General features: G+C 29.1%; 1 pseudogene across 1 annotated transcript in view; it reads right to left on the bottom strand.

Moving 5' to 3' along the window:
• The window catches only part of LOC149229841 (cycloartenol synthase-like), a 377,687-nt pseudogene extending 365,439 nt beyond the window's left edge, over positions 1–12,248 (bottom strand). The window contains exon 1 of the transcript XR_016247969.1: positions 11,935–12,248. The product of XR_016247969.1 is annotated as a cycloartenol synthase-like (transcript). The remainder of the gene's footprint in view (positions 1–11,934) is intronic.
• Between the last annotated feature and the right edge of the window lie 915 nt (positions 12,249–13,163).

Here is a 13,163-nt window from a genome sequence, read left to right on the forward strand (position 1 = left end):
TATGTGTTTTTTTCTAATTAATTGTTGTTGAGTGTAAATGAAGTTGGCATGAATGTTTTGTTATGTCGAAGTTTCCTGACAAGTGCCAAATATTTTTCTCCATGACCATAGTTTTAATGCCCTCACCATAGAATTCCTCTTCATTTTCCTATAGGATAATATTTATTTTTCTCTACAAGAACCACTGGGACTAACATCGACATCACTGGGGCCTTATTGATTGTGGTGGTCGAGGGGGACATGGGTGTGAGAAATCCAAGTGACATCTACATCCTCATTTTGTATCTTATTGTATCTTTGGTGTTTCCATCCTCATGTGAACATTGGTACCCCTTATCTTGAATATTAAAATTCTATAATAATCCAACAAACTACGTCGACAATCTAATCTGAAGACAATGGAAAAAACTATGTTGGACTGGTATCCAACAAACTGCGTTGGCCTAGTATCCAATGTATTACACTTTTACTTTGTATTTTAATTTCTTGTTCACTTTTTATAGTGTTATACAACCTTACATTGACTCTAATTTGAATTTAAATAGTGAAATCCCAGTTTGAGCCAGATTTGGAATGGTATGTCGAAGTCGTGACCGATATGGTGACTTGTGCTTTGAAATATAAGTAATATGTTTTAATTAGTATTGAATTCACTATTTAAAATTTGTATGGAATTTAACTAGAAAACAATGTTGAAGTAGGGTCATTAATCCTGGTGGAATCTGTGTGCCTAATACACTTTTCCCTTAATATTTTTTTACTTCCAGCTATTAAAACTTTGGTGGTGTTTAGGTTCATTGGGTAATATTGTAGAAACTCAAAACTACTAGTAAAGATGTGCTCTCTCATCTCCATTATTGGTGTAGTGCTCACTGGAAAGGAGAACTACCAAGATGGTCCAAATAGATTAGGCATACTCTCATATTTAATGACTTATGGAAAGGAATATGTGAAGGAGAAGGTCACAACGCAACTGTTAAATCAACATCAGATAAGGAGCTATCCTTTTGGGAAAACAAGGAAAACAAACCCTTTGTTCTAATTTCTACTTTTGTAAATGAATAGGTGATCCATCATATTATTCCAATTACAAATGCTTATGATGTGTTGAATAAGTTGAAATATTTATATGACTCACACTCAGAATTTGAAGTGGTTCAATTGATTATTAAACTTTTCAACCTTGATTTGAAATAAAATGACCCCTTGGCCCTAGCCTCATAGATTAAAGCCATCATGCATGATGTAGAATCCCCTAGATTTAAAATGGACATTCCTCTCATAACTTTTGTTAAGGCCCTCTATCCTACATACTCTCACAATCTTAAATCCTTACAAGCTAGTGCCCAAATGAAGGACATTACTTTTGACACTCTTGTGGATAATTCTGCAGGACAAGAGAAATATTTTGGGAAGAGGAAGACAACTTCTAAATTCCATGAAGAAGTAATGTACCTTACATAGAAAAAGAAGAATCAATAATGAGATTATCCTAAATGGAGAGGTGGTAGGAGAGGATGTGGGAGGAAGAATCGCAAAGGCAAGGGGGGTTAACCACCATGAAGGAGAAAGGTTTGATCTCCATTGTATTCATTGTGATAGAAATGGACAAGACACATCTAGATGTAGAATCCCTTGGGAAAGAATCAAGGAAGAATGCAAAGAAGACAAAGGTAAAACACCAAATCCAACAAAAGGTAAAGCACCTAAATTTGCTTATTACATTGTTTCCCATTGCAATAATGGAGTAACTGAATATTTGTTTCATACTTCATTTTCTTCTTGGGAATATGCATGGATTCTTGATACAAGTGCAACCTGCCTTGTGAACTTTCGAAAAGGATTCTTTGAAGACCTTAGTGACAATGTAGATGGAGCAGTGTACTTTGCAGACAAGTCAAGTCTTAAGCCATTCAGACTTGGAACCATCAGGCTCAACTTCATGTAATTCATTATTTTCTTCTACATGATGTACTCTACCTTCCATAAATGTGGAGAAACCTATTGTCCCTTGTTCACTAGCAAAGACAGTCCATTCATACGTTTAATGGCAAAGTTGAGATAAGAAAAGCATTAGACAACTTAGTTGTCATGACTGGAATAGAGGAAGAAATACTACTAAAGCTGCAAGGAATATCTACTCATGCATAGAACTCTACATGCCTCTCATATTGCAATAAAGGTAGATTTCCATCTAGTTAGTTATGGAATGAAATATTTGGACATCTCAACTATGATAGTCGTAGTTTTTTGAAAAAGAAAGGAATTTCTAATTTTCAAACTATTCCAAAGAAACTAAAGCATTGTTATGCTTGTATCCTACGAAAACATAAGAAACAACTATTTCATGGTTATGCTTCAATAACATGTAAAAAGATTGCAATAATTCATTCTTATTTGTGTGGCCTATGCTTATTCCTTCTACAAATGGAAATATATATATGATAAATTTTATTGATGATTACACTGGGATGTAGTGGGTATACTTGTTGAAAAGTAAATCATAAGATTTTGAAATTTTCAGAAATTTTCATGCATGGATTGAAAGTGATGCACAATCTAATATTGGATCAATTTGTACTAATAATGGAAAATAATATACGTCTAATGAATTTGAAAACTATGTTCACCAACATGGGATTCAACATCAAACAATTGTTCCATACAATCCTCAACAAAATGGTGTAGATGAAAGAATGAATAGGACTATCTTAAATATGGTTCACTCAATGATGCTTTTCAAAAATGTAAAGATGATGTTTTGGGTTGACGCAACTCTATGTTCAATATATGTCAAAAATAGATGTCCATCTCTAGCTCTCATAAATAAGACTCATTATGAAATGTGGTATGGCCTCATTCCTTTGGTAAGGCATCGCAAGAATTTTAGTTTGACCTGTTATGCCTTGATTCCTAAGGAGCAAAGAAGCAAGTTTGATACAAGGATTCAAAAGTGCATATTATTAGGGTATTCAGATACCACCAAATCATATTCTCTCTATGATGGGGTAAATAAGAAGTTTATATTGTCTAGAAATGTGATTTTTCTTAAATCTTCCAATACAAAAAATATTTTTGAGTAGTAGCTTGATTGTTTTGATAGATTCAAAAATGCAAAAACTTATCATGAATTTGATAATGAGATTGCACATCTTGAAGGGGGAGTCCATATCTTGGATTAATATATGGAATCTTCTTTTGAAGCATTGTCTCCCCCTCGTGAAGTTCTGATCACTTCTTCGAATTAGGAAGACCCTTTGAGTGATATTATTGAGAGGATTGGAAGGATAAATATTGATGCAACCCATCTCAATCAATAAAGCAACTTGGACCATCTTAGAATGGTCCCCCAAAATGGCTCACTAAAACACTTGAAAGTGTTCATCCTAATGAGGCTGGAAAGATAGGAACTAGAAATTTCACTAGACAAAACAGAGGTAGATGATTATGATTCAGTTGATGATATGGATGTTTCATATGATTGTGAATTAGATTTGTCTGCTAATTTTTAACCAACTTCCTTTAAATAAGTTGCTTCTCATGATGAACGAAAGAACTAATGCAGAAGGAGTATGATGATCTCATAAAGAATGGAAAATGGAATTTGGTGGAACATCTATTTGGAACAAAACTAATTGGTTGTAAGTGGATCTACAAGAATACGTATAAACCATATTGCTCACTTGACAAGCATACAACAAGGCTCTTAGAAAAAGGATTTTCATAGGAAGAAGGTGTCAATTATGAAAATACCTTTTCCCCCACAACAAAATGGGCCACCATTCAGACTCTCTTTTCCTTGGTAGCTTAGAATGGGTGGAAATTCCATCGGATAGATGTGAAGGCTACTTTCTTGAATGAATACTTGAAAAAAATGTCTTCATGTCTCAACCAAAAGGCTTTGTTGTGAACGGATAGGAACAAAAAGTATGCAAACTCATCAAATCCTTATATGGCCTAAAACAAGCACCATGAGCCTAGTATGAAAAATTGATTGAACATCTTCTAAAATTAAATTTCAAACACTTTACATGATGATGCAACTATATTTGTCAATAAAGTTAGAAAGAATTGTTGTCTACCTTATGGTATATGTAGATAACCTATTGATAACAATTGACAATGAAAAATATATATCCATAAATAAATAGTGGAGGAAAGGATAAGAGGTGATATATTTGGGACACCTTCACTACTACTTCGGCATTGGGCACTAAAGTGACCCAACATCCAAGGTATATATTCCTCTCTCAAAATAAGTACCTTGGAGAATTGTTGAACAAGTTTGGCATGGATAAATGCAATCCTTTATCCACTCCATTGGAACAAAATATGAAGCTCACATCTAAAGAAGGAAATGAATTTGAGGATGCAACTATATATAGACAACTTGTGGGAAGTCTTGTGTACCTCACCACTACCAAACCAGATATTTCATTTGTTGTTGGAATCCTTTCCAAGTTTATGCAGAAGCATTGTGAAGGATATTATTCTACTGTAAAAATAATTCTAAAGTACTTGAAAGGAACTCAAGAATTTGGACTCAAATATTCACAGGTGGATGACTTCATATTGATTGGATATTATGTATTAAAATTCGATGGAGATAATGAAAATGGAGAGTCTACTTCAGGATATGTTATGAGTCTTGTATTATTAGTTGTCTCATGGAGGCCACACAAGGAATCAGATCTAGCGAATTCGAGAGCAGAGATAGAATATGTGGAAACTGCGAAAGCAACCATAGAGATTGTGTGGCTTAGGAAAATTCTCGAATACTTGCAGGAGAAAGAAGTGAACTCCACTCCCCTTCTGATTTATAATACTTTTGCAATTAAATTGGTCAAGGATCCAAAATTCCATGATCGAACCAAACATATCAACATAAAGTATCATTCAATTCGATATATTATGTATATGCCAAGACTATTCGTCTATGAAATTGTTCACAAATGAGTAAATTGTAGACATCTTCCCCAAAGCACTTGGAAGAGAAAAGTTTGAAAGGTTAAAAATGATGCTTGGACTCACAAACACCCCATTAAATTAAGTGGGGAGAATGTTAGACACCTAATCCTCAAGGTTTGAGGATTAGGTGAGCGAATTATAAATATGTAAATAAAGGAAAATAAATAGTTCGAATACGAAGCAACCTTGAAATATGAATTCCCAAAAATCACACCTCTTCATGTTATATATTATTATTTTCATTAATACAAATCAATCAACTTCAAAAATTATTTTCTTTGACATGATAGATAAAATTCATATTTTGGTATAAAATGCATTCCAATTCCAATTAAATCTTAAACTAAACTTATTTTTTGGAAATTTTCAATTAATAAATAAATATAAAATATAATAATAACACATACTTATTTCATAATATATTACATCAATTTCATTTATAATATAAATTTAAAAAATTATAATAGTAATAAATTCATTGTACAAGTAAATACATGTCAAATATTATATAAGTGTTTTGGTAAATAAAAGTAAAATATTACATGAGTGTTTTGGTAAGATTTACACAACAATATATTATTAACTAAAATATATTATTAACTAAAATATATATCAAAGTATGAATTATCAATTAAAAATATATTAAAATGGTTATGTATCTAACACATTAAGATTAAAAATAAGTTTTTCTTATTTGATGTTTTACATAAAAGATATATATGATTCCAAGTTGTGGGTGCACACAAGTTTGTCTAACTCCTTAGCGTGTTGTCTCATTCAAGGCATGGAGGTAGTATAAGGACATTTATGGATAAACCAACCCCATTTATATTACGGATTTTTTTTGGTTATGATAAAACCACCACCATGTAACATCATAAGTTTAGATGGTCACAAGGATTTTGTGACTTCTTCGAGTTCGATGATGAAGCATACCTGGATGGAAGACTTAAATCTTGGTAGGGCGTGCACTATGTTTTTTTTTACTGATTTGTAGTCTTGATTATTTTGGTCTATTATATTAGGTTTTCGGAGTAAGGAAGTCCTAATGAGAGTTATGTTGTATCTATTGTGTTCTTTTACATAACTATTATCCCTTTTTATCACTTAAGTTTACTCTTTTTTGTTTCTGCTCATTTTAGTACTCACAACTAAAGCTTACCCTTTGTTATCGTTGATTATTGCAAACTTTTAATAATGAAGAGAAAAATAAAAAGTAGTTTACTTATATGTAGCAGACAATGCCTAGTTCGTAGTTCCAACCCCACTGCTAAAAACCATCTCTCTCAAAAAACTATCCAACATATTACCTGAGCTCAATCAAATATCATGAGAGCTGTAGAAATACACCATCATTGATATTGCAAGGATAACAAGACCAATGTAGCATCCATGGAGTAAGATATCAATCAAAACAGAAGGAACCTCTCCAATTTTCAAGTGGAGATAAAATATACAAAGTGGGTGCCAAACATACAATTTTCTTGGTCTAGAGACACAAAAATCTTCAAGCTCATTGAACTCTTTTGGTTGAACAAGGCTTTTATTATTTAGGTGGTAGAGGAGAGAGGACATCAATACTGAGTAGTCATGTAGAAACTATAAATTTTGGACAAAATTTTTGAGGTGGTTTACAAGGTAGTCTATGATATAGATACCATTTTTTTAGACCCCATGGCCCCATTAGAGGAAATTTCAGCCTAAAAGCGCTCATGAAATTTTCACGTAATTGCTATGTCATAATATGTAAACCAATAAAAATCCTTTAAATTTAAAAAGAGGTACACGTCCTAAATAATTTTAAATTGTTTAATTTGGGTATCTGTGAAATAATTAATTATTAATTTGGGTATAGGTGAAATATTTTATTATTAATTTACGTATTTGTGATTTTTTTTATTAATGTTATTTACCTACCTTACCCATATGAATCAAAATATCGAAAAAGTTATTAATACAATGTAAATCTTGATATTAGTAAAAAACATAAATTAAAAATGCGGGCCTCTTTGACATATAGCCATGCCCCAAAAAAACACCAAAAAATAGTTAAATACAAAATATTAATAGACAATTAAATATAAAATTTAAATATAGACAATTTTAGTTAAATATAAAATAATTAAAAAACATATTCCAAAAAGAAAAATTACCTCCCGCAAAAAATATAGAATAGATAGTTAAATATAAAATAATTAAATATAAAAAATTTAAATAATTATAAAATTAGAGATAAAATATTAAAAAAACTATTAAATTTTGTGCTAATAAATATTGTGAAACATAGATAAAATTAAAGTAATATTAAAAAGTTGTTTACATGACTTTTTTATTAATTTCTTTTATTTTTCTTTAGGAGACCACTTTTAGGCTAAAATTTCCTCTATAGTGACTTCATGGGGTTTGTTGTTTTATGTCTTTTAATGATAGTGATACAAAGAAGCAATATTAGTCTCCTTAGATTTATTAGATATGTTCTCTTTTATGCTTTTAGTCAACTATGTCAAATTATTGTTTAGTTATTTTGAATTGTTCACTGTATTATTTTATATGGAACTCATACACTTTGTGATAAACATATGTACTCTTTTTTGACCCATACTTTTATTTTTTAATATTTGTTTCTACAATTTCTATAATAATATACCTGGATTGCCTTCTTCTTTAAAGTTTATCTATACAATTTTCATAGACTAAACAAAAAAATATATATATAATTTCTTAAAAAATCTAAATATTAAAAATTCTTTCTCCATAGATTATGTTCTAGTGTCATAAATTGATCAAATCTTCTTTTTAATTTTATAATTTCTATTGGACTATTTTAAAGTAAATCCTACAAATATTATTTTAAAGTAAATCCTATAAATATTTATAGTAAATCCTATAAATACATGTTTACTTTTTGATTGATTTATATTATATATACAAATAAAATTTAAATTATAAATCATATGTGAATGTTATAGTTTTCTTATATGGAAAAATGTTTAATATAATTAATGTTTGATAATCTGTTTCTAGGGTAGGGAGGGTTATGCTTAATTTCAATAGAAAAATTGAAATTGAGTACACTTGAGGTTAGGTAATTGTGATAATTTTCTTATGTGGAAAAATGTTTAATATAATTAATGTTTGATAATTTGTTTCTAGGGTGGAGAGGGTTATGCTTAATTTCAATAGAAAAATTGAAATTGAGTACACTTGAAGTTAGGTAATTGTGAAAATAATACAGTAGAGGCGTATGGAGCCGCTAAAGAAATAAACATTGAAGATTTGGTGGTGGTGCGAGATTCAAAACTTGTTATATATCACCTTGTTCATGGATCTTTGCCAAGTATTGCAAGTTGCAAGTCATTATTGATCGAATCAAATATCTTAAACTATGATTCTCTACTATTAGCTTATTTCATGTGTTGAGAATGAACAATTCTGCTATAAATGATCTCACCAATAAAAGTGTAAGCTTGGAAGTGAAAGTCCTAAAATGATATTCCTTTCTTGGCAACTATTCCTTAACAATGGGCTGGCTACTCTTTTTCTTTTTTCTTTTTTTTTTTTGGAAAATTTACACCTCCAAAGACCTTGTGTCCTTTAAGATAGTGCTAAAAGAATTAAGAATAACCACCATAGTGAGTCTCAAAATATTCATTATACTCATCCATTGTAATTTTAAATTAATACAATATTCTCATCAAAATTAAAAAAAAAAGAGAAGCAATGATCTATTTTTAATTAATATACATTTAAAAAAAAAAAAAAAATTATCACTTATAATTATTATATATAAAAATAAGAGACAATTTTGAATTTTAATTAAGGTGGTTGAGAATATAGGTTTTTTTTTTTTTTTTCCATTTAAATTTAATAAGCGTAAAGAAACATGTAAACTTATTGCGATAAAGTTTAAAAAATAAATAGTTACCTTTCTACTTTAGAACAACTCAATCTTTACTAAATCATATATTTCATGTTACAAAATTTTAATTAAATCATATATTTCATTTTAAATATTTTAATGGAGTAAACCTCACTCAAATAATCACCACTAATTACCCATTCTTACTTTAAGAATTAAATTTAAAAAATAAACCACCCAACTTATGATTAAAACCCTATTGAAATATCATATAATAATAAATCCAAAACTTCATGATTCTGTGTGCAGCCAGAATAATGGACAGAAATATCTTGAATAAATAAATGAGCCCCACTTATGATTATAGACCATAGTCCAAAATTTCATGTCTCTGTCTGCAGTGACAATCATTCACGCGACACATCTTAAATGTATAAACGACTGTTTGAGTGTGACGTGTGATTATGAATAAATCCAAAATTTCATGAGTGTGTATGCACCGACAATCATCGACACAAAAGTCTCGATGGAGATGTTGACACATTACAAAAATCTCTATGGAGATGTTGACACATTATTCTTCCTAATGGACCTGTGAAAGTTGGCTGAGTTTTTCCTTTAAAATAATAAAGAAATGAAATAATAAAAATAACCATAATCTAGATATTTGGAATATTTTAGAAATTGATTATATCTATTAATTTTTAAAAAATATTTTAAAATTTGTAGTAAATTAAAAATGGTTAAAAAGGTAAGTAACTAATTAATATTATTTTAGTTATGAAGTATAAATATATATGGTCATGATAATTAATATTCATTAATATTAATAAAGTTTATTGAACTTTATTTAAGAGATTAGTTGAGATTTTTTTGATATTTTTTTTCAAAAGAAATCACCATAGTTCTGGGAATTTATCAAGTAAAAAAGATTTATAATGTGACAAAAATTTTGAAATACGTCAAAATTTCACTTTGAAAATGATAAAAAGCTTAATATTATATTTTAACACCATATATTTTACAATTTAATGTTATAATTTTAATTCAATATCTAAAATTTACGGGTAGTTTAATTGGTAATTAAAATAATGTGAAATATGTGAAGACCCAGAGATTCAAGGTTTAAATTTCCCTTGTGATTTGATTTACAGAGAGGACAAACCGTAGAGCCCAAAGATTTACTAATAATTACTTGTGAATTGTTGGGTTTCTTGGAATATTTTAGAAATTGATTATATCTATTAATTTTTAAAAAATATTTTAAAATTTGTAATAAAATTAAAAATGGTTAAAAAAATAAGTAGCTAATTAATATTATTTTATTTATGAAGTATAAATATATATGGTGATGATAATTAATATTCATTAATATTAATAAAGTTTATTGAACTTTATTTAAGAGATTAGTTGAGATTTTTTTGATATTTTTTTTTCAAAAGAAGAAAGAAAATTCTTATTAGATCACTATAGTTCTCGGAATTTATCAAGTTAAAAAGATTTATAATGTGACAAAAATTTGAAATACGTCAAAATTTCACTTTGAAAATTATAAAAATCTTAATATTATATTTTAACACCATATATTTTATAATTTAATGTTATAATTTTGATTTAATATATAAAATTTACGGGTAGTTTAATTGGTAATGAAAATAATGTGAAATCTGTGAAGACCCAGAGATTCAAGGTTTAAATTTCCCTTGTGATTTGATTTACAGAGAGGACAAACCTTAGAGCCCAAAGATTTACTAATAATTACTTGTGAATTGTTGGGTTTCTCTTAAATATTTTTTTTTTAATATATTATCTTTAAAAACTTAGAGGTATTTGAACTTGACAAATTAAATAACTAAAATTTATAATTCTTAACAATCTCATTAGTAAACAACTCTATTAGATTTGATAAAATTGACCCCAAAAAAATGTTTTATTAGTTAATAATACTACACATTTATAATTATAAATAAAAAATATATATTCATAATTTTTTTACAATTTCAACTAAAATAATTAATATTTAACAATATCGCATAATTATTTATTACAATATAGTGAATATAATATAAAATCTATAATCTTACTTTTCAATGTTGTTTAATTCTTGAACTTGTTAAATTTATTTATTAATTATTATATTATTAAATACAAAATATCTTTACATTAAGGTAAAATTATTAAACTGACAAATTGTCAAGTTTTGAAAGTCCTATCTTAATGTTTAATCATTATTAATTTTTCCAAATTAATAGAAAATTAAGCTAAAGAGGCTCAACTGATAAGACTCAATCTTTAGGCTCAATTGATAAGACAGAATATAAAGATCATGGCATGGAACTTTTTCCACTTTTTCCACTCTGATGCCACCTGTACATCAAGTCATTCCAGGAGCATTCAATCACAAAGAATATCGTTCACATTAAACTAAAAATTCAAAGAAATTGAGCATTTTTTTTCAGAGAGAAATCATCATATGGCCGAAGCCAGCAGGTTTTTACAACATATATGGCCGAAGCCAACAAAATTTTTACGGCATAGCCGTTACAAATATCAAAGCCGAAGCCAACAAAATTTTTACGGCATAGCCGTTACAAATATCAAACATCTCCAAAGCGTGGGAGGCATCAAATATACGCCTCCGCAGGAATCGAACATGGCTGGGGGTGCGAAAGCCATCCGCCCCAGCCATTACATCATGCACGTCATGTGCATATTGAGCATATCATAAGATCTGTTGCAGAAAGAAAACAAATGGAAATAGGCTAAATAATTAAAAGTTAAATATAAATCAAAAGTTATATAAGTCAATGGATAGGATAACAAGGAAGTAATGGTTCACATCAAATTAAAAATTCAAAGAAATTGTTCATGTCACGGGATTTGTTGCTCAATGAAAACAAAAACTTAGGTTAAGATAAGTATTATTAAATTATATTAATTAGTTTTATTTATAAAAGTTAATTGTTATAGAGATGATGGAAGATAATATTAATCACATTAATAATGTAATTGGGCTAATATTATATTATAATATAAAATTATTAAACTGGTTTAAATTTAAGATTTGAAACCAGCTTAAAAGAGAGGTAGGGAGGGAAAATGTGTACCTGGAACCTGAGGAGAAGATCACGACTGTGGCGGTAGAGAAATCTATTTTTATGAAAGTCTGCACGAGCATTTTCTACAGCTACGCGTTCCTCAGGCGTGCCCGCATCTGGATCAAATTCCCAGTACCGTCTTCCTGTGTGATCGTTCAAAGTTTCCAACGGCCAGGGGCTCGTCGCGTCCCCGCCGATCTTCAGCTTCCACATGATGATGATGATGAACAAGAATATTACTGCCCTCCAATTTTCTTCTCTGCAACACAATTATTAATGCAGAGTGACCAGAGATAGTTCAACTCTATATGCGCCTTCTTCCTCCGTCTATATATACAAATTTGCTTTCACGCCGAAGATTTCACGGGTTGCCATCGCCAAATTATGACAGCGATGTGATATATTATTTGCGGTCTTCGTGAAACAACTCAATCTTATTAAAGTCACAAGTACTTTCATTAAAATAACCAGTGGGAGTAGTTCAAATCTGTTTGGATTTACGTAAAAATCCAAAGAAGTTAAATCACAATCAAAATCAATCAATATATAATTGAAATAAATTTTTAAATAATTGGGGTAGAGTTGTTTTTTAATTTAGAATAATTTTTAAATAATCATATCCAAAGGTGTTTTCCAATGTAGTATAGAAGAGATATTATAATGTTCTATCTAGTCTTATTTTTTAAACATTTTAATTTCATTAAATTACATAAAAAAATAGAAAAAAAAAATTAATAAATAATTATAATTAACTATTAAACCATCCTAGATCTATCTTAGCTGTATATCTACCTAGAGTGGATAGGGATCAAATCTTTTGAGGTGCAAACCTTTAAAAACCCTTTTTAAAGTGAAAAGAGATTTGATCCTCTAGGTTTTTGGTAGATCTATAGTTAAAATGTATTTAGACTAATATATTATCCAATGTTGAATCTAAATCATTTATTATATGATTGGGTTGAAAGACATTCTCCAACCCAATATAGTATATTATGTTATCTAAACATTTTAAAAATAAAAGAAAATCATATATATATATATATACCCTTAGGGTGAGGCTTGGATGGTTTACCATCCATGAAATGTACTCCGTATTTTCATGCTTTCATTCTAAGTATATATATATATATATATATATTAAACCAATATAGATCCATTTATCAAGAGTTGAGAGTGATCAAATCTCTTGAGTTGCAAAGCTTTATTAAAATTTTGCACTCAAATATGAGGTTTGGACC

The sequence above is a fragment of the Pinus tabuliformis genome, chromosome J (assembly GCF_031772625.1).
Source record: "Pinus tabuliformis cultivar Carrire ecotype Pingquan chromosome J, CPIR1, whole genome shotgun sequence".
Taxonomy (NCBI): Eukaryota; Viridiplantae; Streptophyta; class Pinopsida; order Pinales; family Pinaceae; genus Pinus; species Pinus tabuliformis.